The sequence below is a fragment of the Bubalus kerabau genome, chromosome 19 (genome assembly GCF_029407905.1).
Source record: "Bubalus kerabau isolate K-KA32 ecotype Philippines breed swamp buffalo chromosome 19, PCC_UOA_SB_1v2, whole genome shotgun sequence".
Taxonomy (NCBI): Eukaryota; Metazoa; Chordata; class Mammalia; order Artiodactyla; family Bovidae; genus Bubalus; species Bubalus kerabau.
Window position 1 is genome coordinate 46,614,706 of NC_073642.1, and position 27,592 is coordinate 46,642,297.

Genomic DNA, 27,592 nt, shown 5'->3' on the forward strand with positions numbered 1-27,592 from the left:
AAATTCATATCTTAAGTCACATGTCAATGACTTAACAGATTTGAATGTGTTGTTAGTATTTTTACCTGACAAAAAGATTCTACATGGAGTAGAAAGATTAGCTCTCCCTTTTTTTTTTAAACTCTTATTTTGCTTATCTTATTAGAGTTTTTAGTTTTGCCTTTGTTTGATGAGATCTTTCAAAAGTCACTTGTCTATTTTGTGAGGGTTATCTACTTTAAAGTAGCTAACCAGTCCATTCTGCAGGAGATCAGCCCTGGGATTTCTTTGGAAGGAATGATGCTAAAGCTGAAACTCCAATACTTTGGCCACCTCATGCGAAGAGTTGACTCATTGGAAAAGACTCTGATGCTGGGAGGGATTGGGGGCAGGAGGAGAAGGGGAAGACAGAGCGTGAGATGGCTGGATGGCATCACTGACTCCATGGACGTGAATCTCAGTGAACTCCGGGAGTTGGTGATGGACAGACAGGGAGGCCTGGCGTGCTGCGATTCGTGGGGTTGCAAAGAGTCGGACACGACTGAGCGACTGATCTGATCTGATCTGATCTGATATACAGCATTTTAAATAAAAACAAAATGGTGATGGCTGACTGTCCAGGGCTTCGTGTGTGGAATTCCCATTTTTCTTTCAAGTTGCTTTGCTTACATGTCACTGTTTGTGATATGTGACAGTTTGACATTTAAACCTATTGAGGGTGCCAGTGTCAATTCAAATGAAATATCAGTAATGCTTAATATTTGACTAGTTCTTGGGGTAAAAATCAATTAAAATAGAAGTTCTCATACTCAAATGCTTCTTTGAGTATGTATATGAGCTCATACTTCCCATGCTTCATACCCAGCATTTCATACCCAGTTATAATGAACTTTTTGGAGTTCCCTGAATTTATCATGTTGAGTCTTTATGTCAGGGCTTTTGCTTATACTATTGCTTCTTCCCAGAAAGCTCTGTATGGATTCCTTGGTAATACCTCTTTTATGAAACTTTTCCTGGCTCTTTCCTACTCCCCAAGAAGCACTGAAAACATACTCTTGAAATGTTACTGTATTCTCCACCTTAGCCCTTATCCCTTCTGTTGAACATATTTGCTGACATTCTTGGCTCTTCCTCTAGACCATTGTCTCCCTGAAAACAGAGATGTTGTCTAATTTATCTTTGTATCTCCAGCACAGAGCCCCAAACAGACACATAATCATGCTTGTTGAATTAACCTCTGGAGGTGATAGTCATCTATTATATGCACAGTATCATGGACATGAACTTGGGCAAACTGGGCGACTGAACAACATTAGTCAGCACAGAGGATTGTGTGTAGCTCTGGGTGCCTTTTGAAGAAAGTCTTGGAACACTTATATGTACTCAGAGGAAAAGAATTCCAAACAATGTCATGAGACCAGTTCTAGCCTGAGACTTGTATAGAATAACAGGGAAGGGGGATTTTGGTTTTAATATAAGGAAGAATTGTCTAACAGAGCTGCTTGAACACAGGATGAACGGCTTTGGGACATGGTGGGTTTCTTGCCATTGAAGGTGTTGAAATAAAGCCTGAGTGGATGACCTCCTTGAGCAGGCTGAACAAGGGCTTAAAGCATTTGGAGTGATCATAGTGAGTGGAGGAGAGTTTACATAATCTTTGAATTGTAAACAATCAAGCTGAGATTTGAAATCATTTGGTATGTCTAGTGATAGGTCTAAACTTTAGTAGATACTATTTCAAATAAAAACACACACACACACCACAGTGAGGCTATTGTAAGTAAACAATTTCTGTCATTCAGAATCTCTAGGCCTGGATGACACACAACAGTAATGTAGCTTTGCCTCTTATGAGTCAGGCTAAGCAAGGTTTTGAGCATGTACTGATGCTGTTATTATTTTTTTTTTCTGAATATAGCTATATATTTAACTTGCTTCCTCTTTGCATCTTAGAAGTAGAACACCTTCACTCTCTCCAACTATGGATTTAAAATTTACAGTCTGAGTCCATAACAAAGTGAGTATTGAAGAAAAGGCAGTTATCTTTATATATTTAGGGTTGCCTAAGACAGAATTTTAAAAGAAAATATTGAGCAATTAAAACTTAATTCAGGAAATAAACAGTATATCATAGGCCTAACACTGCAGAGAGAAGAAAATAATCTAAAAATGACATCCCTAAATGGTGACTCTTATAGAAACAGAGGTTAGCACATATAAACTATTATACAGAGACTAGATAAACAGTAAGGTCCTACTGTGTAGCATAGGGAATTATATTCAATATCCTGTGATAAACCACAATGGAAAAGATATATATAAGTGAATCCCTTTGCTATACAGTAGAAATTAACACAAAATTGGAAATCAACTATACTTCAATAAAATCAGTTAAGAAAAGAAATCAAGGCTCAGTGAGGTTAAAAGGACATGGCTAAATGCTGTACAATGCATTGGTTTCAGAACCTAGACCCCAACCCATCGCATGTAATTCCCTTTCTGTGGGTTTCTCCTTTTTGCTGCCTCAAAAGTTTAAGATGTGGCCCCTACCACGAACAGACTTTTGCAATCTCTTAAAGGCATAAGACATATGCATAAAACAATTAAAGAATAACAAAAATACAATCAATTGCAATATAGGTCTTACAGCTGAAGGGTAGTTTGGAAGGTCAACAAGGTGAGAAATCACAGGCTAGAGGATGTGGATGTTTTATTAAGAACAACTTTGAAAATAGCTCTGAAAGATAATTAGGCTTACAAATTTTTTCTTTGGTTCCTAAAGTTCATGTTGGCTTTGTCCACATTCATCAGGGCCTTTTGCTCTCTTTTATTTCTTTCTAGTTTTACTACTACTTATACTGGCCAATAGGATGCAAGCATCTAATTGCAGCAAATTCTTATACATTCCAAGTGACCCCCACAAAACAGGTTGCCATGGTAACCAAACAAAAAGGGATTGGAAACAGAAGTAAAGTATATTTACTTAATGTCTGATGGGCTGTCTGCACAATTTTCATGAGACCTGTTGCTGGCTTTCTTTTAGGTTTGGGTGCCAGTCACCACTTACTTTTTAAGCCGTTAAAAGAGGAAAAACTTTATGTGGCCTTTCTAATATAGAAAATTATACTGAGCAGTAATGTTACCAATATTTATTTTTAAATATATAAATCTTATTTAGAAGTGTTGATTTATTACATAGAATTAACACAGGAGCTTACAGTTCTTGTCAATGGAATTGAAGTGAACAGAAGGTTCATTTGATGATGATAAAGAGTCTTTAAGAATGCTACAAGAAAGGGAAGTGACAGTAGATTTAAAATAATTTTGTTAAAGGCCCTCCTATTTGTTTTGCCACATCAATAATAAAGATGTTCACTAACCAGTTGAGATAGAGACTTCATTGATAATTATTTTATGTAGAAAGTCTTAATTAATAGACTACATAATTAACAATTTATTGTGTTCTGGCTAGTTTTAATCCTTTGGTGAAGGAAGATTTTGACAATGAAACAAAGTCATTTAGGCTCATAAAATAAGTCTAACATTTTCTAAATTGGGGACTAGGACCCACTCTCTACATCCCATCCATTGTCTTGGTACCTCTTTGAAGTGCAAAAACATCAGAATTTCAAAGGCAGTCCAGAAAGATGGCATCTGCAGCTTATGGCCAACTCTGGAAACGTAGAAAAATTTGCTAGGGGTGTTGGCATAATTGACTTGTCATTTTTAAATTTATTTATCATTATTTTTTATGTATTTTTACTTATTTTAAATTTTATTTTGTTATATTTTCTAGGCCACACTGTGTGGCATGCAGGATCTTAGTTCCCCCACCAGAGGGGGCACCACCCATGCCGCTGCATTAGGAGCTTGGGGCTTCCCTGGTGGCTCAGACGGTAAAGAATCCGCCTGTAATTCCAGAGATCTGGGTTCAATCCCTGGTTTGGGAGGATCCCCTGGAGAAGGGCATGGCAGCCCATTCTAGTGTGCTTGTCTGGAGAATACCCATGGACAGAGGAGCCTGGCGAGCTACAGTCCATGTGGTTGCAGAGTCGGATATGACTGAGCATGCACCCATACCTTCTTTGCATCTTTTTAGGTTAGTTCTCTTATTCTAGCAGCTGAGCATATGATTCTTGGAGCAAGATTTTTCTTCAGTGAAGGGATTTGCCCCTTAGGAGTAGAGATGACAGAATGCCAAGCTAATTCTGCTCTAGGGTCACAAGGGAAAAAGGTAAAAAAAAAAAAAAAAAAAAAAAAAATACAAGTTTTCCCCAATAAATACCACTTGCTTGTAACAACAACAGAATACACAGAAGAATGTTCATTATGTATCTGTATTAATGCCTTAAATGTGATCTATACTATTTTTGTACTTTGGGATGAATATCTATTCCCTCTGCCTTCCAAACTGGGCTGTTTATGTGAAGGATGGTTATGCAGCTTTCACCAGCATCATCAACATCTGGTTACCATGTCGCCACAAAGGAAGAATTAGAGCCAACGTGAAGTCTAATTCCTATTTGGAATGTTTCCCTATTGCAACCTCCAATTCAGTCATTCTTTGGAAAGGAGGTGGCAAGTTTGAGTAAATTTTGGAGTTAAGATCCAGTAAGAACAATGGTCAGTGAGCTCCAGCATAAAGGTTAATGGAGGCAGATTTTATTCTGAAGAGACAGATTGGTAGATACATTCTTAGTTAAAGTCCCTACATGTGGTATCTAGTTCATGTAAGAAAAGGACAGGTTTTAACATCAAAGGAATGTTATAAAGAGTTCTTTACTGAAGTTAGGGAGATTGGGAGAGTAACTTTGTCCTTTATCTCCAGTGAAAAATGTAGACTGGTGGGGGGAAAAAAGGTTTCTGCTAAATTCTTTCTGATTTGCTCAGCAGCTGCATTTAAATACTTGCTTTTCTAGCTTATGAAATAATTGATATTGAATTTTCCTTAACTAGAATTCATTCATTTGTTCCATTTCTGTCCAGTGAGCAAAAGTGCTCTACAGCTTTGCCTAGGTGTAGTCTTAATTAATAGTCTCAATAATCTGAAACATTTAGAGTCTTCAATAAGTGACCTAAAGATAATTTAGAAAATCACTCCCCTGGCAATAACAACCTCCCCTCCTCTTGCCAAGCAAGTGGAGCAAGCCCCAGCAGCCTTTTCCTGATAGCAAAAACGGGCTAGTGGAACGACCTCAGCTGCTTTCCGTTTTTTCATTTGTTAATCCGAGTCTGCTGAGCCTTGTCAGTAAGTCGCTTAAGTGTCCAAAGGAATCCCTGTCTTTCCTCAGCTTCCTCTCTCCCAAGGGGCCCATTATCTCTGTTAGCCTGCCATAGAGAAAGAAGACATTCTTGACATGCTCTAACTTCTCTGAAGTCAAGGATGCCTTCAAAGTGAAGTTTGGGTGGTTGGGGGAGGGGAAGTAGCGCAGGGGACAACAGGGAGGAGGGAAGGAATTGTAAGCAAATGGACAGCTGGGGGATTGGCCAGTTCTTCTGGGCATTCTGTGAAGCCTCTTTGGAGGCAATGAAGAAAGTAAAATTCAGAGGCATCTTTTAAAAAATGCTGTAAAGGTTCTGACTTCTTAAACTGATCTACATAAGGAATAAAGATGAGAGAAATAATGCCAGTCAGTGGGCCAGGTATGAACCCAACCCTATTTTCACTTACCTTTGCTATTTTTTAAAGGGACCATTACATTCTCTATTTGGCAGTATACCAGAGGAACCAAAACAGGAGAACTACAGTATCACATGGGGCTTCCCTGGTGGCTCAGATGGTAAAGAATCTGCCTGCAATGCAGGAGACCTGGGTTCAATTCCTGGGTCAGCAAGATCCCCTGGAGAAGGGAATGGCAACCCACTCCAGTATTCTTGCCTGGAGAATTCCACAGACAGAGGATCCTGGTGGGTTACAGTCCATGGGGTCACAAAGAGTCAGACATGACTGAGTGATTCACACACACACACACACACACACATGCACACACACACACAGAGTCAGACACGACTGAGCGATTAACACACAGACACACACACATCCCATAACATGGTTGTGGTCCTGGACCAAGACCTAAGTAGATTCCCTCAAATGCTATCCCACTTAGAGGAGTATGGATTCTAGAAACACCTATTCTGACAAGAAGCCATAGATTAAAAAAAAAAATTTAAGTTTACACCTTAAATAGCTTCGGGTTAAATGTGATTAAGGAGGGAAATTATGAAGAGAGAAGGCAGGAAATTTTTTTCTCAGTGGACTTGTATTTCATTTCTAAAACTGGGGCAGTTGCTTCTCTTACTAACATGTCATGCAAGTATTTTCTTAGGGAACTGGGGACAAAAATTCCAATTCTGAGCAATAGAAGATTGAAGACTAAGTGACTTTACTATTTTAAAAATAACTTTTTCCAAGGATAAAAACAATCTATGTCCATTATAAGAAATTAGGGATGAATTAATGAGTTCCACACTGGGGAAGATGTGATGGTAAGATTCTCTATTCATTTTTTAAGAGTGAAAAAATGGTTTGAAAGAACTGAGGCAGTTTTCATATGTTTGACTTGTAGGGAGGGGCCAAGCAGAATGTTGAGCCTTCCTGCAAGGCTGAGGTTGCTCTGTTTACGACTTGGCTCAGAAGACTGTCACAAGGGTTTATGGATTAAGAATCTGGGAGGCAGCAGTGTTACTACTATTAGGTACATTTGGCCCATGGTGTTACTAAATTAGATTCATTTGGCCCACCCGCCCCAAATTAAAAATAAGGTTTACAGCTGAGAAGGAGTATATTGACAAAGCAATCAAGCGGGGAGACTGGAAAACAAGTCCCTGAGCTGCCTCCCTGAAGGTGTGGGGGTGGGGATATTTATGGACTGAGAAGGGTGGTCTTAGGGGAAGAGGTGAAGTTGATTGGAGGCAGGGGAAAAGGTGAGGTAATTGGTGTTCTACACAGGTGTATCTAGATTAGATGTTTCTGCATATCAAAATGGAGGCTCTGAGCCATGATTGGAGAATGGAGTTTTCTTTTTTTTTTAATTTTATTTTATTTTTAAACTTTACATAATTGTATTAGTTTTGCCAAATATCAAAATGAATCCGGGGAATGGAGTTTTCAAGTCCTCTGATGTCACCAGGTGAGGGTTAAGACGTCCACGCAGGCTCAGTTTTGGGGCCCGTGGTCTCAACCTGCCCCAGCTGGCCTGCATTGGACAGGAGCTGACTACAGGTTCCTGTAATCCAAGTGGACTGTATGAAGCTGGGAAGGTATGCAATTTAAGAGAAAAAAGAAAAGGGGGGAAAAAAAGCTAAGTAAACTGAGGTTAATCAATGAAGAAAGGATTTTAACAAGCTAGTCCCTTCTCTGTTCTGTGAGACAAGCTTAAGAATTTCTGTTATCAACTTCTGTTAACTCTATGGGTCACTGTTTGAGTGCTGTGGTTCGTCTTGGTGTCAAGTTTGAGTGATAGGGGGACTTAATTTTGGACTATTCTGGTGAGTGGGAATGCTGTGTGTTTGTGAATAATTTGGAAATCCAGGGGTCGTCAAGTGAGTTTGGAAAAAAAAGTTGTGAACATCTTAACTGGTTGGTTCCTTTTATGTTTCTTCTCAGACACACCTGCTTAGAAGGAAAAATTAGGAGGTACTTCAACTTTTTTCTTTTTTTTTTTAAATTTTATTTTATTTTTAAACTTTACATAATTGTATTAGTTTTGCCAAATATCAAAATGAATCCGCCACAGGTATACATGTGTGCCCCACCCTGAACACTCCTCCCTCCTCCCTCCCCATACCATCCATCAGGGTCGTCCCAGTGCACTAGCCCCAAGCATCCACTATCGTGCATCGAACCTGGACTGGCAACTCGTTTCATACATGATCTTTTACATGTTTCAATGCCATTCTCCCAAATCTTCCCACCCTCTCCCTCTCCCACAGAGTCCATAAGACTGTTCAACTTTCTTTCTTTTATCTTTCATTTGCCCTGACTAGGGAAAGAGGTGCTGCAGACTTGGTTTGGTTATCATCCCTTCAAAAATTAGCTACAACTCAAGATGTTTTCTTATGAGAATTAGCACCCAGGGCCATGATGTAACATCTGTCTTGCATAATCAAAATATTCCTGTGCTGAACTAAAATGGCCTTTTAGTGCTTTGGGGGTGTTACCTGAGGCAATGCTTTATCTGTTTCTATGAGAAAAGGGCTTTAAGAAAGCTTCTCAGACGAGGGTGTAAACCTTAGAACAATTGGAAACAAGTGGTACCGACTTCCTCTCCCACCCAGAATGTCTTCTGCAAGCTTGCCCAGGAACCAGCAAGGGAAGGAGACCCAACTACACTTTCATCCGGAGGTTGGAAGCTGGAGAGGGGATTGAATTGCCAGTGAACTTTGCACTGTGATTTCATATTAAAGTGGCTGCATCTGTGCCACCTGTTGATGGCATGATTGGAGCATTAGTCCTGGCTCAGCCTCGGCACCATTGATAACTCTGCTTAACATCACCCCGGGGGAGGCTTTATTAGAAAACCAGTCACTTTGCCTGGGCAATGGTGTACATTGGTGCCCCATTCAACCTTTTTTTCCGACATTAGCACATTTGAATGGGCCACCGGTGAAGCCATTCAGCGAGAACATGCAACCAGGGTTTCTGGGTGGCCTGGGGCTGAGCTGAGAATTCTCGTTAATGGACTGTGAGACTTAGCCTATTGAGGTACATGAACTCAGTGACCAAAGAAAAGTGAGACAAAGATATCCCTTGCAGGAACATGTAGGTCAGAAGTAGACAAAAGCAGACATGGACCAGTCAAAGTTTTTGATTATTGAGCTGAAAAGGGAACACAGATCCCTGTGGGGTTGCTCCACTAGAGCTATTTGACAGAAATCTCAAAAATGCCCTCACACTCTGAGAGGAAGGCATTTATCAGAATTGCAGGCGGTGTGTGAAGTTATTTTAAAAATGTTTTTTCCTTCCACTTGTCTTTGTGGTAATTTCCTATTTGGCAGTACTTAGAAAAGGCCCCCGATAACTAGAATGAGAAGAAAGTGTTGCAAAATTGACTGGAAAAAGCATGCTTAGAAGTGAAAGGTGATCATGGGCAGCATTTCCAATGTCACTGGTACTCTGAATTATTTTCAGTCTAAAGGGACCAGAAAGCGTGCTTTGGGAACCAGAATTTGTGCATGTTTAGTATTATAACTTTAGTAGATTTCATTTTTACTCAAGATATAGGATAAAAAATACATCGTTTTGAAATTTTGCAAAAACACAAAAGAATAACTGAAAAAGCTTAAGGAGTCATTTGTGATCCATCTACATGATTAATTATAATAACAGCTTGCTTAATACTGATTAACCCTACACTGTTGCTTCTCAATTCTATGGGCGAGACATTCGTCCCGTATTTAGAAGTCATCAATGTAGATGTCTAAAGAACTAATACTCAGATGCATGTGAAATTTGAAAGGTGTACTGTAATTTTTTCAAGATGGTATTTTAATAACATATGAATACTTTATTCCAAACCAGCTTTATTAAAATGATTAGAATTTTTACAACTTTTTGAGATAGCAGTATGTTTTAAAATATTCAGAATTTTGGTTTTGAGAGATTTGGGGAACCTAGTAATACCTGTAATCTTGTTCCATAAAAGGAGCTGAGAAGAACGTGTGTGTGTGTATGTTTTAAATCCTATCATAAATAAGGGAATGATTTTTATGCAGGAAGTATTCTATTTTAAAAAGTGTGACTGAATGACTTCTCTGGTGGTCTGATGGTTAAGAGTCTGCCTTGCATTGCAAGAGATACCAATTTGATCCCTGGCCTGGGAACTAAGATCACAGAAAGAGCAACTAAGCCTGCAAGAAGAAATCACCACAACAGAGATCCCATATGCTGCAATTAAGACCCAGTGCAGCAAAATAAATAAATAAATGTTAAAAAAAAAAAAGTGGAACTGAAGGAAAAGGAAAAATCATACCTTGAGATCATATCCATTGAGGCATATACCTTTATATACCTTGAGTCATATCCATTTATACTGAAACAGAATTTTATGAGGGTGGGGGCTTCTGGGTCCATTTAGCCTACTGTAGCCATAGTATGATTGAGGCCTCCAGAGGTTTAGTAGTTTGCCAGAGACCCACTTAGTATCTGGACTTAAAAGTAGCACTGTATCTTGTGGGAATTGTTTCATTACAACAGTAATAGATCTTTCTTTGTTAAAGGCTAGAATCCTTACATTTAGAAGCTGTTTTACCTCATATTGGGATTTCCCTGGTGGCTCAGACGGTAAAGCGTCTGCCTACAATGCAGGAGACCTGGGTTTGATCCCTGGGTCGGGAAGATCCTCTGGAGAAGGAAATGGCAATCCACTCCAGTACTCTTGCCTGGAAAATCCCATGGATGGAGGAGATAGGCTACAGCCCATGGGGTCGTAAAGAGTTGGACACAACTGAGCAACTTCACTTTACCTCATATTGAGTTGACTAAATGTAAAATTGATTTACATGCTATCTATATTTATATGTCTGTCTTGGTTATGATACTTTTGTTATATGTTTCCTAAACTTTCAAAAAGCTCTAGTAAAAGATAACAATTTCAAAACTCCACTTTTCTCCCAAAAACCTTTGTACCAGTTTTGCTTTGCCCCTTTTATTTTTAAAGCATTTCTAAAATCAATTCCCTTTCTTTCCACCTTTGTATTAAGAAATCTTTAGCTTCCTTTAGGTGTATACCCTGTCTAGGTTATTTCTGTTTCTTCTCTGTCTGCCTGTGCGTGTGTGTTCAGTTGTGTCCGACTCTATGCAACCCTGTAGCCCGTCGTCAGCCTCCTCTGTCCATGGAATTTTCCAGGCAACAATACTAGAGTAGGTTGCCATTTATTTCTCCTTTAAGTCACTTCATAATGTGTGGTAAAATTTGTCCATCTCTGTGATTTTGTCGATCGACAATTTTGTCGATCTCTGTGATTCAGAGCAAGTTGCCTCTGGAAACGCTTCCATCTGGGTCCTCCGTTGCTTTCTAGAGAAGGGGTCCAGAATATGCCAGCCCCAAATATGCCACTTTGGCATAAAGATTATTTTGTGGCAGTTGAGGAAGTCACAGGAAATGTTCTCTACCATAGTCCCTCTGGCCTGAAAAAGAAAAGGGCATAAATCTCCCTTTGTAAACATGACATAAATTTGTAGAGGCGTCCCCTCTCTTACACCACCAAGACCCTGGAGGCAGCTCTGGGTGGGTCGTTACAATAAACCATGTTAAACAGCCAGCTTCCCACAACTCACCGCTCCTGGGAGCTCTTGCCTCCTTTTCTGTGTCTAGTTACTCCTCCACAGTTTTATTCTTTGTTAAAATGGTTGAGAAGCATTCCCCTCCCCTGTTTGCTTCTTTCCATTTTAACTTTTTCTGTGAAGCCCTCATGTCTGTAAAATACTAACATCTATAAAGTTTGTATGCCTTTTCTCCTGTTCCCTTTTTTCTGTTTGATTCACAGGCCCCCCTGTTCGGAATCTGAGAGGATAGAGGAAAAGTTTTTTCTTTCCCTACACTAGGTAATCACTAAATTTTCTCTTCTGTTCCAATCAAGCCTGTCATATTGCTTTTTCTCCTCCAGTTTCCAACTCTTTAGTGCATTGTTGTTCCATGTTGTCTTACCCAGCAGTTTTCCTCTAATTTGCATCCTTTTCAGTTCACTACAGTTCAGTCACTTAGTCATGTCCGACTCTTTGCAATCCCACAGACTGCAGTATGCCAGGCTTCCCTGTCCATCACCAACTCCTGGAGCTTGCTCAAACTCATGTCCGTTGAGTCAGTGATGCCATCCAGCCATCACATCCTCTGTCGTCCCCTTCTCCTCCTGCCTTCAATCTTTCCCACTATCAGGGTCTTTTCCAAGGATTCAGTTCTTTGCATCAGGTGGCCAAAGTATTGGGGCTTCAGCTTCAGCATCAGTCCTTCCAGGGAGTATTCAGAGTTGGTTTCCTTTAGGATAAACTGGTTGGATCTCCTTGCAGTCCATGGGACTCTCAAGAGTCTTCTCCAACACCACAGTTCAAAAGCATCAATTCTTCAGCGCTCAACTTTCTTTATAGTCTAACTCTCACACTCATACATGACTACTGGAAAACCTTTGTCGGCAAAGTAGTCTCTGCTTTCCATTATGCTGTCTAGGTTGGTCATAGTTTTTCTTCCAAGCAGCAAGCGACTTTTAATTTCATGGCTGCAGTCACCATCTGCAGTGATTCTGGAGCCCAGAAAAATATAGTCTGTCACTGTTTGCATTGTTTCCCCATCTATTTGCCATGAAGTGATGGGACCGGATGCCATGATCTTTGTTTTTTTAATGTTGAGTTTTAAGCCAGCTTTTTCACTCTCCTCTTTCACTTTCATCAAGAGGCTCTTTAGGTCTTCTTGATGAGTTTGATTAGTTTTTCTTTTCAGTTAAAAATTTTAGATCTCAAATGCCTTATTATTAGCTAGAAATGTCTTGGCAATGAGTGGATGTGATCCCACTATCATGTCATCTCTGTTATTTTTGGAGGGCATGTCTTATGGTAAAAAGAATGGGAATTCATTTGTAAAATCTTAAGCTATCTTTCTACAAGCAATAAAGTCTTTGGGTTTTAAAGGACAATGGCTTTAGATATCTAAATTTTGTTTGAAGATACTGTTAAAGCAAAGTTGAGATGAATCAGTTGATTACTGTCCGGAAATTTTAAAGCTTTCTCATACATCAATTAATGGGTATAAGGGTTAGTTTGGGTTCCATATCTTTACTTTTACATATAAGAAACTGCTGGGTTTGGGTTTATTATATTAATAATATAATAATATTTCCATTTAGCCAATGATACTGTGTATGAAGAACTGAGTTAAGCATTTGACATACATTCTGTTATTGAACCCTCTTAACAATCCTATAAAATAAGTACTTTATCAACTCTGTTTGACAGACAAGGAAAACTTGAACTTTGAGAGGTTAAGTGACTTGCCCATGGTTACCTGGCTATTAAGTGGGAAATTGAATAGTTTTTGGAAGTGGTCTCAACCTGGTTCCTTTGAAGAAACAAGACCATCATTAGTAATTATATCTTACTATGCTTTGTGAATGTCTTTCCCTTTATACTTTATTGATGACACATGGTGGTTTTCCAGCAGTTCAAAGTCTGTAAGGGCACAGCCAAGGGCAGGGAAATGGTACTTGGATAAGTCATATTACTAGGCTTGCAGCTAAGATCTACAGCCAGAGGGGCCATTGTGGCTGGAGGATTGTGGGAAGGGGCATACTCAGCATTCCAACCAATGCCTGGGTACTTTTTATTTGAATCTCTTCTTCAGCATTGGCCACTGGCTAGATGTATGTGCTAACATGTTCTTATTCTCATATTCTGATGCTCACTGATTCTGGTTTCTGATCCCACGCTTTTCCATTTCTTTTAGAGTTCAAATGGTCTGCTTTCTGATTCAGTTTCTCTAGGAAATATATGAAAATATTTTCTGAATTGTAGAAGTACAAATTATCAAGTATTGCAATATTATGGTTACATTTCTGCTGTTAGATGATTACTCTGCTGTGAAACCTCACCCAAACTTCTGGTTCAGGAAAAGTCAGCTTTACAGTTTTCATCAACTGAAAAAAGAGCCATATTAGGTATAATTATAAATTTTGATAAAGTAAAGCACAACTATGTCACATTTTAGGTTAACAGATGGGGTTCAGGACATGCTGCTGCCAAATATGGTATTTTGTCATATTGAGTATTTTAAACTGAAGGAATTTGAGAAACCAGCATGTGCAAGAAGGACCTTCTGACCTTCCCCTGAAGTAGATAAAAAAATTTCATGTTAGAGATGCCCTCATTATATCTGGAGGAAAGGAGCATCCTTATCTCTTAAAATCTAGGGACCAGAGAGGATTCTGAATGAACAGTTATTGCTAAGCTTCCCTCTCTACTTGCTTCATGCCCTTTGTCCTCTGCTGCTTTTTCATGACTTTCTGCTCTTCATCAAACCTAATATAAAAATGCTCAGGTTTAACCATTTCTTTGGGTCTTCCTTTTGAAGGTTCCCACATCACATGAAAAGTATGCTAAATAAATTTGTATGCTTTTCTTTTGTTAACCTTTAAAAATTTTTTTTTTCTGTGTGAGTTAAACTTCATTACAATATTCTTTTTTTGTGTGGATGACTCATATGGATTTGGGAGTTTGTGATGGACAGGGAGTCCTGGCGTGCTGCGATTCATGGGGCTGCAAAGAGTTGGACACGACTGAGCGACTGAACTGAATATGGATTTATATCACTTATTTATTTAAAAAAAATTTGGCCACACTGTGCCATATGTGGGATCTTAGTTTCCCCACTAGGGATTGAACCTGTGCCCCATGATGTGAAAGTACAGGGTCTTAACTGCTGGACCACCAGGGAAAGTGAAGTAGCTCAGTCGTGTCCAACTCTTTGCGACCCCATGGACTGTAGCCTACCAGGCTCCTCCATCCATGGGATTTTCCAGGCAAGAATACTGGAGTGGGTTGCTATTTCCTTCTCCAGGAGATCTTCCCGACCCAGAGATTGAACCTGGATCTCCTGCATTGTAGGCAGATGCTTTACCGTCTGAGCCACCAGGGAAGTCCCTTTTAAATCTGTCTTTTGTTATAGGGGTCCCAGTCAAGAACTTAGAAGGGTAGAAGAGAAAAACATTTTTCTTCACTGATACAACCTACATAAAAGTCTGACAGATTGTCTGAAATTGGCTTCTACTCTCTCTCAGGAGATACGAGGCTAAGCATTGCTTGTATGAGAAGGACGATGTCAAAATGCAAACCCAGCTTTACCTTACACACCAGCTTTCTCCAGAGAAGGTAGAAAGTTGGCAGCAATGGCCGGTGCCATTTCACTAAGGAGATACACAAACAAAACATGAGCTTTTACAATCACCCTAGGAATTAAAAAAAATCTTGAGGCCAGGGTCCTACCCCAGACTCAGTTCAGTTCAGTTGCTCAGTTGTGTCCGACTCTTTGAGACCCCATCGACCGCAGCATGCCAGGCCTCCCTGTCCATCACCAACTCCCGGAGTTTACTCAAACTCATGTTCATTGAGTCGGTGATGCTATCCAACCATCTCATCCTTTGTCGTCCCCTTCTCCTGCCCTCAATCTTTCCCAGCATCAGGGTCTTTTCAAGTGAGTCAGTTCTTCGCATCAGGTGACCAAAATATTGGAGTTTCAGCTTCAATATCAATCCTTCCAATGAACACTCAGGACTGATATCCTTTAGGATGGACTGGTTGGATCTCCTTGCAGTCCAAAGGACTCTCAAGAGTCTTCTCCAACACCACAGTTCAAAGGCATCAGTTCTTTAGCTTTCAGCTTTATTTGTAGTCCAACTCTCACATCCATACATGACCACTGGAAAAACCATAGCCTTGACTACACGGACCTTTGTTGGCAAAGTAATGTCTCTTTTTAATATGTTGTCTGTACCCCAGACTAATAACTAAATTAAAATATTTGGAGGTAGAGTCCAGGCATCAGATTTTTTGAAAAGCTTCCTGAGTGATGCCAATGTATAGCCAGGGTTGAGAAGCACTGGTCTAGCACTGCATGTTGATCGGAAATTACCATATAACATGGTCCAAGGTCCTTTGGGAGATGGAGACATTAGAGTTAAGACTTGGACCTTACCTTTTAATGTGGTTCAAAACACTCCTGCCACAAAAATGGTTACTAATAATGCAGTGTGGTCACTTGTTGTTAGTAACTGATTGGTAAGTGAGAGAGGTTACTACAGAGTATGCAGTATGTGATGGTGACTAAATAGCCTCCAATTCCTACCCTCATCCTTCTGGGTAGTAATAATCACTGTCTCCTGTGTGCCAGCTAGTTTATCTGCCTCATTTCATCTTCTCAACTGCTTATCACTTAGGTGGTGGTCTCATTTTACCGCAGAAAACTAAGGCTTGGTGATACTGTTAATTGTGGAAGGTCTGAGCAGCAAACTTGGAAGGTAGGTCTATGGGGACCAGCATCCATGCTCTCTAACCATTAAGTTGTATGGTTTGGTCTTGGTAGGTGCCTGGTCAGTAGCAGTTAGGGTGAGCTATGTGCCATAAAACGTTTAATCTTTTATACATTTACATTTCTTGTTTTTAAACTGTGTATTTTGAGAAATTCCAAACCACAGGAAAGTTGAATGAATAGGACACTAAATACTGTATAAATCCCTTTCCGGAATTTATTTGATTGTTTTCTCATTATTAGATACAGATTAAATATTCATGGCAAGGATACTGGATAGCTGGTCTATAATTCTTAGTGGATCCATCAAGAGGTTCATATCAGATTGTCCCACTATTGGTGATGCTAAGTTTGGTCATTTGGTTAAGTTGGTATCATGCCTAAAGTCCCTGTTGTACAGTTAACCTGTGTGGTGATATTTTAAAACAGATAGTTTTTTACCCTTTGGTTTTAGCATCTGTTATGATTTTTTCACTGTGGGTTGAAAATAGAGATTTTCTATTTCTATCATTTTCTTGACACTCATTAGTTGGCATATTAGTTGCCTCAGGCTGCCACAACAAACTACCACCGCTTGGTGGCTTAAACAACGGAAATGTATTTTCTCATGGTTCTGGAAGCTAGAAGTCCAAGACCAAAGTCTCGTCAGGATTGGTTTCTGGTGAATCCTCCCTCTGTCTTGTAGGCAGCTGTCTTCTCAAGGTGTCCTCACTGGCCTCTCCCGTGTGACTTGGGGAGGGAGAGAACCCTTTGGTGTGTCTTCCTCTCCTCTTCCTACAGAACACTAGTCCTGTAGGATCAAAGCTCTACCCTTGTGACCTCATTTAACCTTAATTACCTTCCTACAGGTCCCGTCTTCAAATACAGTCACATTGGGACTTAGGGCTTCGGCATATGGACTTTGGGTGGGAGACAATTCAATTATAACAGATAGTGTTCTGTAAAACTGAGCTTTCTTCTCCCCACCTCTTCCCTCCTCCTCTTCCTTCTCCACCCCTACCGTATTTTCTCCTTCTTTGGAGTTTCATGATGGATTCATTGAGTTATTTTTCATCAACTGTACTATGACCTGTTTCTGTCATTTTTCACGGTGATCAAATTGTCCAAGATGTGGCCAGTGGGAGGTTCTTCAAACTAGCCCCAGTATGTTTCCACATGACTCTATCGATGTTTAAGCACTTCCTTTCTTGAATAAGATGTTCTAGTCTACCTTGTGTTTTTCCTATCCCAATCATTTCTGGAATCAGTCATTTCTCTAATGAATCCTTGTTCCTTTTGGTGGGAGATGGTATTTAGAAACACTGTCTTTGAGCTTATGTTGCTAGCTATGATTACCTTGTGAATCTGTTATTTTTAATAGATTTCTCCATATGGTAGCTATAAAAACTGTACCAAAAAAGACTTTATTGAATTAGAGATTAACTCTTCAAGAGTACAATCAGGCATTTAGTAACATTTGAAAAGCCTTTGAGTGGCTTGGAATGTAGCATGTACTTAGTAAATAAATATTGGTAAATGAATGAATAAATGGCCTTGAATTGTGGGGTTTGCTTGGTTTGCTAGGAGGAGAATTTGCCCAGGCTGTAGTGAGTGGAGGAGATTGACATCATTCCTTGTATATGTATTTATATATGCATCTTATCTGCATTTTTTCAGTCTGTAGCTGTCTCTCCTGTTAAGAAGAAAAACCCAGATTCCTACCTCCAGACCCTTTATAAGCTCTTGTAGCTGTTTCCCCAGGAAGTTGGAGCCTCTAACTTCTCATCAGTGGTTCTCAGAGCATCCCTTCAGACTTCTAGGGGGATGAGATAACTTATCCTGAAAAGATACTTGAAAAGAAATATTTTTTCCTAGTTTTAAAAAAACAGCTAGCTAAGGAATATTATTTTTTCACAGATGAAGAGAATCGAGTTAAAATGAAGCTAGGAATACAGATTTCAGAGCTCTTGAGACTCTCATATATTTAATATCTATCCTGAGGAACAAGGATTCAGTCACAACCACTCTTTAAGGATCTATTTACTGTCAAAGTGTAATTGGATTTTGATATAGCAGTTCATTTTAGTGGGGGTGGGCAAGGGAAGGTGATTACAAAGTAACAAAATGAAAGTGATGGTACCTTTGATTTTTTTTTTTTCTTTCCTGCTCCTGGATCTTAACAGATACTGGGAGTAAACCCCTTATCCCCCACAGTAGTCTTAGAAAACAAGGCATACACTTCAACTACTTCTGCTGTGAATAATCCATTGAAGCCAAACAGTATTATACTAGATTCATCAATGTTCACACAAAGGTCATATCCTTACATATCTCTTTGAATTTGTGGGACGCATATGGTGTACCACTTCTATAGAAGAAATATTTTCATTTTAGAATTCAACTTTTGTAACCTTTGGCAACATGTAGTATCAATGGCTCTTTGTTGTTCAAAAAAAAAGTAAAACTGTAAGCTATCCCCAAGGATATGCAGGGCGTTGCTATAGCAACAGAATCTGCCTCCTAGCACCACAAGAGAAGCTATGAATAAAAGATGGTGTTCTAAGGACAACAGAATAGAAGAGGTTGTTTCGATCCTTCTAATACCTGAAATTTGCTGTTATTTTGTTAAATGCAAAATAAAAATCTTGGGGAAAGGCCCAGTTCACTAAAGGGATGAATTTCTATATTGTACTTCAGATGTCATGGGGAAAAATATACACTTTCTGAATAGAGTCAGGCCATGGTAGGAGGGCCAGGAAAGGGCCGAAATGTTTGATTTATGGGTTTTTGTTTGTTTAATTTTTTACTTTGGATGAAAGAATTCAAAGAAAAACATGCTACTCAGACATACAGAAAATAGGACTATTTAAAATTTGACCGAACATAGTCTTTTTGTTATTTATAAGTTTTTTGGCCGTGTTGCACTGCATGCGGTATTTTAGTTCCTTGACCAGGGATCGAACCCATACCCCCTACAGTGGGAGCACGGAGTCTTAACCACTGGACTACCAGGAAAGTCCCTGGTTCTATATTTAAACATAGCAGACTTTACGTAAAATATAGGACAAAACAAAGTACTGTAATTTCAGCTTGCACTGTCTGTTCTGAATCCAGTTATTTTTATGTACCCACTTTGGTCACTGAGTTCTAGCTCCTAGTGATTTCTCCATAACTGCCTGTGCTGCTGCTAAGTCTCTTCAGTCGTGTCCAACTCTGTGCGACTCCATAGACGGCAGCCCACCAGGTTCCCCTGTCCCTGGGATTCTCCAGGCAAGAACACTGGAGTGGGTTGCCATTTCCTTCTCCAATGCATGAAGAAAGTGAAAAGTGCCTATCTACCTACTAACCTAGCTATGTTATATTATACTGGGTATTTTAGGACCCACATCTTAGGATGATGGATAAAGGTTTCAGATGATGCAGAAATAGAGAACTTTGACTCTGTCTCTCTCTACCCACCAACACACCTACATACATGTATATATACATGTATCTTTTCACAACTATCAGTTCAGTCGCTCAGTCGTGTCTGACTCTTTGCCACCCCATGAATTGCAGCATGCCAGGCCTCCCTGTCTGTCACCAAGTCCTGGAGTTCACTCAAACTCACGTCCATCGAGTCGGTGATGCCATCCAGCCATCTCATCCTCTGTTGTCCCCTTCTCCTCCTGCCCCCGATCCCTCCCAGCATCAGAGTCTTTTCCAATGAGTCAACTCTTCACATTAGGTGGCCAAAGTATTGGAGTTTCAGCTTTAGCATCATTCCTTCCAAAGAACACCTATATATCACATTTAATTTTTAAGAAACATCTTTTTTTATTGTGTGAAGTTATTGGTGGGTGAACTGTTATTCTGAAAAGAGGTAAAGAACTCACCCCTCTCTAATGCTGATTTTCAATATATGAAGAGCTAAATTAAATTATTGCAGAGATGTGACTTCCCAGGTGGCGCAGTGGTAAAGAATCCACCTGCCAATGCAGGAGACGGAAGAGACGCAGGTTTGATCCCTAGGTCAGGAAGACCCCCCTGGAATAGTAAATGGCAACTCTCTCCAGTGTTTTTGCCTGGAAAATCCCATGGACAGAAGGGCCTGGCAGACTACAGTCCATGGGGCCACGAAGAGCCAGACACAACTGGGCATGTGTGAGCACACATGCAAGTGTGATTATCAGAGCAAAGGGGCTGCCATGGACTGCGTTATTTCTCCCCCACCCAAATTGATATCTTGAAGCTCTAACCCTGAATGTGACTCTTATTTGGAGACAAGGTGTTTGTGGAAGTGATTAAGGTTAAGTGAGGTCATAATGGTGGGACCCTGATCCAATGGGATTAGTGTTCTTTAAGATGAGAGACCAGAGCTTTCTCTGTTTGTGTGCATGTACTGAGGAAAGGCCATGTGATCACACAGTGAGAAAGCAGCCATCTATGTCAGGAAAATAGGCCTCACTAGGAGGTAACCATGTTGGCATCCTAATATCAGACTCCCCATCTCCAGAACCGTGACAAAATAAGCGTAAGCCATTTAGTCCATGGCATTGTGTTATGGCAGCCCAAGCCAGCTGATACAGATTTAAAAACACTTGTATGATTACTTAATTTTCTTTTAGAGTCAGAGGTTAAAGGGGGGCAGGTATGCACATGATTCTCAAAGTTTTTCTAGGACTGGTCTTTTGTTACTGTTACCTTAACAACTTTACATAAGCTGGAATCTGAAGGTTTCTAATACAGTTATTAAATGTGTTTAAAAACACTATTTTGGCTATGAAACCTAGAAAAATAAGACCTTTTGTTTTAGTTGCAATAATTTCCCCACTTATTTTTGTGGCTGGATACAATTGCAGAAGCTTAACAAAAAGGCAGCATTTTGTTTTTCAATTCTATCTTAATTTAGGTGTTGATTGACTACATTTGGGAGGATGGATTAATAGACTCTATGTTAGTACTAATTTTATGAGAATAGATTCCGGACAACCACTGTCAAAATTTCGGAGATCTTTTTTCCTGTTCAGTGTTTTCCTTTCCTTGGATCTCCCCATAAGTCAAAACCTCCAGAGATTTTTTTTGATTAGCAAGGAGTCTATTCAGTTGAGCTGGTTATATGTCTTGGTTGTTTCTCCTAGTCTTGAAATTAAGTGGTACACTAAAATGTTAATATTGAGGGGTGGGAACATGAATTATTCTTTTTTCTTCTACTTTCCCACTTATTTTCTAAATTTTGTATAATAAACATTCATCCTGAAAAATAATAAAGTTGAAAAATAAGTGTTAGATGAACTTGTAAAAATCCTGTCTTCTTTGAGGAAGAATTTTAGATGGTTTACAATAAAAAACATTTATACAATAAAGCTAGATGAGCTAGGAATTCGAAATCTAAAAGCATGAAAAAAGGAAGTAAATACTCTAACCGTGAGATTTAGTATAGTTATGGTAACTGAACATTAAATTTAGCTCTGAGCTTCTTTATATCCAAGAAAAAAATGGTGGATTAGAAAATGATCATTATCTGATCAAGAGAAAGTATATCATCTAAGTATACTTAGTGAAAGGACATTTTTTTTGCTTGTTAAATTCCTAAAAGGAACTTTTCATAGTATGTTTTATTTGTGTAAAGCATAAAAAGTATTTTTATATGCTTGTAAATATAGAGAAAATGTTTGGAAGATACTCAGGAAACTATTGATGGTAATATTAAGTTGCCTGACACTTTTGCTGCCTAGCATACTTTCCCCTTACTTTGATAACAGTGTCCCTCTTCCTTAAGGGAACAGCTCCCCTTCTATTTTAGTCATGAGTTTCTGAGCACTGCCAACTGCAGATACTCCTTTGACCCAAACCAAGCTAATCAGAGCATATCCCTGGGATTTTTCTAAGGGAGAAAAAAACATCCCTTTTCTCATTGGATGACAGTGATGCAGGGTATGTTCCCTCAGTCATGTGAAGCCCTGTTCTTCACCACCCAAGATAACTAAGAATAACTAATGTGCATGTAGAAGCAGAGACCAGAAGCTCACACCCCAGGCTCATTCCCTGAGGCCTTTGGTACCACTCTGGTTTCAGCAGTGTTTGCTTTGATTCCTTGCCTTATCCCTAGTGGCCTTCCCTTCTTCTCCAGCATTTAACTTCCATCAAATTACAGATCTATCACTTGCAATAGAAAGAATCTTGACTACTTGAATACCCCTGGGAGTTAGAACTGTGTGGGCAAGAAAAGAAGGATATGGGAGCTTTTATATTGCTTGGGGGAAAAAAACTTTTTAAACAATAAGCACTTATTGTATTTATAATAAAAATCTTACTGGAAATAAAGGCAGGAAAAATGTATCATGAAAAAATTTGTGTAGAAGACATTGAACAATACAGAAGACAGTGTCTCCAGAAAAGCAAATGCACTGCGCCTTTATTCAGGTGTCTCGTTCTTATGTTGAGCTTTGTTGCAGTCTGGGAATAACACTGAAGTGGTACGTGGTAGAGGAACTAAGCTAGTGTGGTGCTCCATTATACGAAAGTAGCCTATGGAATGCTTAGCGGAGTGGACAGAGGACAAATCTCAGGCTGTTAGCCTATCAACCTAAGGGCCTTGACAATTCCAGGTGAACTTCTGTCATGAGAAGTTAAGTGTGCGTATACTGTTGATGGCAGAACGATATGCTTTGGATGATAGATGAGCAGATGGCGGGGTGACATCTTATGAAAGATTAAGATAATGCTCAGTTGTATTTTTACCAGAATGAAAGGTCATCTCTCTTGCAAATGGAGATGGGTCATGGAGGTCCCTGAAGCTGAGGCCAAATTTTCTTCAAGAGGCAACTTCTCATCTGCTTAAGTCCTTGAATGTACTTTACTGAGACCTTAGGGTAGCTTAAGATGGATACAGCATGTCACAGGGAAAAGAGACTTGAACTAGTTTACGCTTCCAGTGTGACTCACTGACACCTACAGCCTTAGCAACCTCCCAGGGCTGGGTGCCCCTTGAGCAGCTATAGATGCAGAGTTCCAAATGCTTTTTGACTAATAAGTCTGCAAGTACTTCTTAACTCGGTATACGTTCCTGAACACCTGTCGGTATTCCTTTATTCCCTCTCTAGTTTTGTGGTGCAGTTGTGTCTGACTCTTATGACCCCATGGACTGGAGCACGCCAGGCTTCCCTGTCCTTCACCATCTCCCTCTGTCCTTTTAGGGTACCTCTATCTATCTAGTCATCCCGGCTGGTAACCTGGGAACCATTCTAGATTTCTCCCTTTGTCTCACTACGAGTATATAATACAATTGCCCCTCTCTTACAATTTAGAGATTTTGTCTTCCCCACTCTATCTTCATGACCTGTCTTTTTGGTTCTGTGCTAATTATTTGTCATCCAGTTCAGTTGCTCAGTCATGTCCGACTCTTTGAGACCCCATGAATTGCAGCACGACAGGCCTCCCTGTCCATCACCAACTCCTGGAGATTACTCAGACTCATGTCCATCGAGTTGATGATGCCATCCAGCCATCTCATCCTCTGTCGTCCCCTTCTCCTCCTGCCCCCAATCCCTCCCAGCGTCAGAGTCTTTTTCCAATGAGTCAACTCTTTGCATGAAGTGGCCAAAGTTTCAGCTTTAGCATCAGTCCTTCCAATCAACACCCAGGACTGATCTCCTTTAGAATGGACTGGTTGCATCTCCTTGCAGTCCAAGGGACTCTCAAGAGTCTACTCCAACACCATAGTTCAAAAACATCAATTCTTCGGTGCTCAGCCTTCTTCACAGTCCAACTCTCACATCCATACCTGACTACTGGAAAAACCATAGCCTTGACTAGATGGACGTTTGTTGGCAAAGTAATGTCTCTGCTTTTGAATATGCTATCTAGGTTGGTCATAACTTTCCTTCCAAGGAGTAAGCATCTTTTAATTTCATGGCTGCAATCACCATCTGCAGTGATTTTGGAATCCCCAAAAATAAAGTCTGACACTGTTTCCACTGTTTCTCCATCTATTTGCCATGAAGTGATGGGACTAGATGCCATGATCTTTGTTTTCTGAATGCTGAGCTTTAAGCCAACTTTTTCACTCTCCTCTTTCACTTGCATCGAGAGGCTTTTTAGTTCCTCTTCACTTTCTGCCATAAGGGTGGTGTCATCTGCATATCTGAGGTTATTGATATTTCTCCTGGCAATCTTGATTCCAACTTGTGCTTCTTCCAGCCCAGAGTTTCTCATGATGTACTCTGCATATAAGTTAAATAAACAGGGTGACAATATACAGCCTTGACGTACTCCTTTTCCTATTTGGAACCAGTCTGTTGTTTCATGTCCAGTTCTAACTGTTGCTTCCTAACCTGCATATAGGTTACTCAAGAGGCAGGTCAGGTGGTCTGGTATTCCCATCTCTTTCAGAATTTTCCACAGTTTATTGTGATCCACAGAGTCAATGGCTTTGGCATAGTCAATAAAGCAGAAATCGATGTTTTTCTGGAACTCTCTTGCTTTTTTGATGATCCAGCGGATGTTGGCAATCTGATCTCTGGTTCCTCTGCCTTTTCTAAAACCAGCTTGAACATCTAGAAGTTCACGGTTCACATATTGCTGAAGCCTGGCTTGGAGAATTTTGAACATTACTAGAGTGTGAGATTGGAGAAGGCAGTGGCACCCCACTCCAGTACTCTTGCCTGGAAAATCCCATGGACGGAGGAGCCTGGTGGGCTGCAGTCTATGGGGTCGCTAAGAGTCAGACACGACTGAGCGACTTCCCTTTCACTTTTCACTTTCATGCATTGGAGAAGGAAATGGCAACCCACTCCAGTGTTCTTGCCTGGAGAATCCCAGGGACGGGGGAGCCTGGTGGGCTGCCGTCTAGGGGGTCATACAGAGTCTGACACGACTGAAGTGAGTTAGCAGCAGCAGCAGCAGCGTGTGAGATGAGTGTAACTGTGCAGTAGTTTGAGCTTTCTTTGACATTGCCTTTCTTTGGGATTTGAATGAAAACTGACCTTTTCCAGTCCTGTGGCCACTGCTGAGTTTTCCAAACTTGCTGGCATATTGAGTGCAGCACTTTCACAGCATCATCTTTCAGGATTTGAAAGAGCTCAATTGGAATTCCATCACCTCCACTAGCTTTGTTCATAGTGATGCTTTCTAAGGCCCATTTGACTTCACATTCCGGGATGTCTGACTCTAGGTGAGTGATCACACCATCGTGATTATCTGGGTCGTGAAGATCTTTTTTGTACAGTTCTTATGTGTATTTTTGCCACCTCTTATTAATATCTTCTGCTTCTGTTAGGTCCATACCATTTCTGTCCTTTATCGAGCCCATCTTTGCACGAAATATTCCTTTGGTATCTCTAATTTTCTTGAAGAGATCTCTAGTCTTTCCTATTCTATTGTTTTCCTCTATTTCTTTGCATTGATTTCTGAGGAAGGCTTTCTTATCTCTTCTTGCTATTCTTTGGAACTCTGCATTCAGATGCTTATATCTTTCCTTTTCTCCTTTGCTTTTCACTTCTCTATTTTCGCAGCTATTTGTAAGGTCTCCTCAGACAGCCATTTTGCTTTTTTGCATTTCTTTTTCTTGGGGATGGTCTTGATCCCTGTCTCCTGTACAATGTCACGAACCTCCATCCATAGTTCATCAAGCACTCTATCAGATCTAGTCCCTTAAATCTATTTCTCAGTTTCGCTGTATAATCATAAGGGATTTGATTTAGGTCATACCTGCATGGTCTAGTGGTTTTCCCTACTTTATTCAATTTAAGTCTGAATTTGGCAATAAGGAGTTCATGATCTGAGCCACAGTCAGCTCCTGATCTTGTTTTTGCTGACTGTATAGAGCTTCTCCATCTTTGGCTGCAAAGAATATAATCAATCTGATTTCGGTGTTGACCATCTAGTGATATCCATGTGTGGAATCTTCTCTTACGTTGTTGGAAGAGGGTGTTTGCTATGACCAGTGCATTTTCTTGGCAAAACTCTGTTAGTCTTTGCCCTGCTTCATTCCGTATTCCAAGGCCAAATTTGCCTGTTACTCCAGGTGTTTCTTGACTTCCTACTTTTGCATTCCAGTCCCCTGTAATGAAAAGGACATCTTTTTTGGGTGTTAGTTCTAAAAGGTCTTGTAGGTCCTCATAGAACTGTTCAACTTCAGCTTCTTCAGCATTACTGATTGGGGCATAGGCTTGGATTACTGTGATATTGAATGGTTTGCCTTGGAAACGAACAGAGATCATTCTGTCGTTTTTGAGATTGCATCCAAGTACTGCACTTTGCTGGAGCAGCTGTGAAGAGATACCCCACGACTAAGGTAAGAGAAACCCAAGTAAGATGGTAGGTATTGCAAGAGGGCGTCAGAGGGCAGACACACGGAAACCATAATCACAGAAAACTAGCCAATCTGATAACACAGACCACAGCCTTGTCTAACTCAATGAAACTAAGACATGCCATGTGGGGCCACCCAAGATGGGCGGGTCGTGGTGGAGAGATCTGACAGAATGTGGTCCACTGGAGAAGGGAATGGCAAACCACTTCAGTATTCTTGCCTTGAGAACCCCATGAACAGTATGAACAGGCAAAATGATAGGATACTGAAAGAGGAACTCCCCAGGTCAGTAAGTGCCCAATATACTACTGGAGATCAGTGGAGAAATAACTCCAGAAAGAATGAAGGGATGGAGCCAAAGCAAAAACAATACCCAGTTGTGGATGTAACTGGTGATAGAAGCAATGTCCGATGCAGTAAAGAGCAATATTGCATAGGAACCTGGAATGTTAGGTCCATGAATCAAGGCAAATTGGAAGTGGTCAAACAGGAGATGGCAAAAGTGAACTTTGACATTCTAGGAACTCAATGGACTGGAATTCAGCGAACTCAAATGGACTGGAATGGGTGAGTTTAACTCAGATGACCATTATATCTACTACTGTGGGCAGGAATCCCTTAGAAGAAATGGAGTAGCCATCATGGTCAACAAAAGAGTCCAAAATTATTTGTCATAGGACTAATTAATTAAACTAGTATTTATTGAGCATCTATTATATGTCAAGACCTGTGTGAGGTTCTGAGGCTTCAGTGGTGAGTAAAACCGACAGTTCCTGTTCTCATGAAGCTTGTAGTCTAGGGAGTTACTGTGATACATTTCAACTGGTGTCCCTGCCTTTATTTATGTTTTAAAATTTTATTTATTTACCTGCATGGGGTCTTAGTTGTGGCACCTGGGTTCTTCAATCTTCATTGTGGCCTGCGGACTCTTTAGTTGTGGCTTTAGTGGGATCTAGTACCCTGACCAGGAGAAGGCAATGGCAACCCACTCCAGTACTCTTGCCTGGAAAATCCCATGGACGGAGGAGCCTGGTAGGCTACAGTCCATGGGGTCGCTAAGAGTCGGACACGACTGAGAGACTTCCCTTTCACTTTTCACTTTCATGCATTGGAGAAGGAAATGGAAACACACTCCAGTATTCTTGCCTGGAGAATCCCAGGGATGGGGGATTCTTGTGGGCTGCCATTTATGGGATCGCACAGAGTCGGACATGACTGAAGTGACTTCGCAGCAGCAGCTGCAGTACCCTGACCAGGGATTGAACTCCTGCATTGGAAATGTGGAGTCTTAGCCACTGGACCACCAGAGAAGTCCCTTAACTGGGGTGTC

General features: G+C 40.3%; 1 long non-coding RNA gene across 2 annotated transcripts in view; it reads left to right on the forward strand.

Moving 5' to 3' along the window:
- The first annotated feature begins 7,252 nt into the window (after positions 1-7,252).
- The window catches only part of LOC129634334 (uncharacterized), a 70,366-nt gene continuing 50,026 nt past the window's right edge, over positions 7,253-27,592 (forward strand). For both annotated transcript variants that reach the window (XR_008705558.1, XR_008705559.1), the window contains exon 1: positions 7,253-7,467. This is a non-coding gene — a long non-coding RNA (uncharacterized LOC129634334). The remainder of the gene's footprint in view (positions 7,468-27,592) is intronic.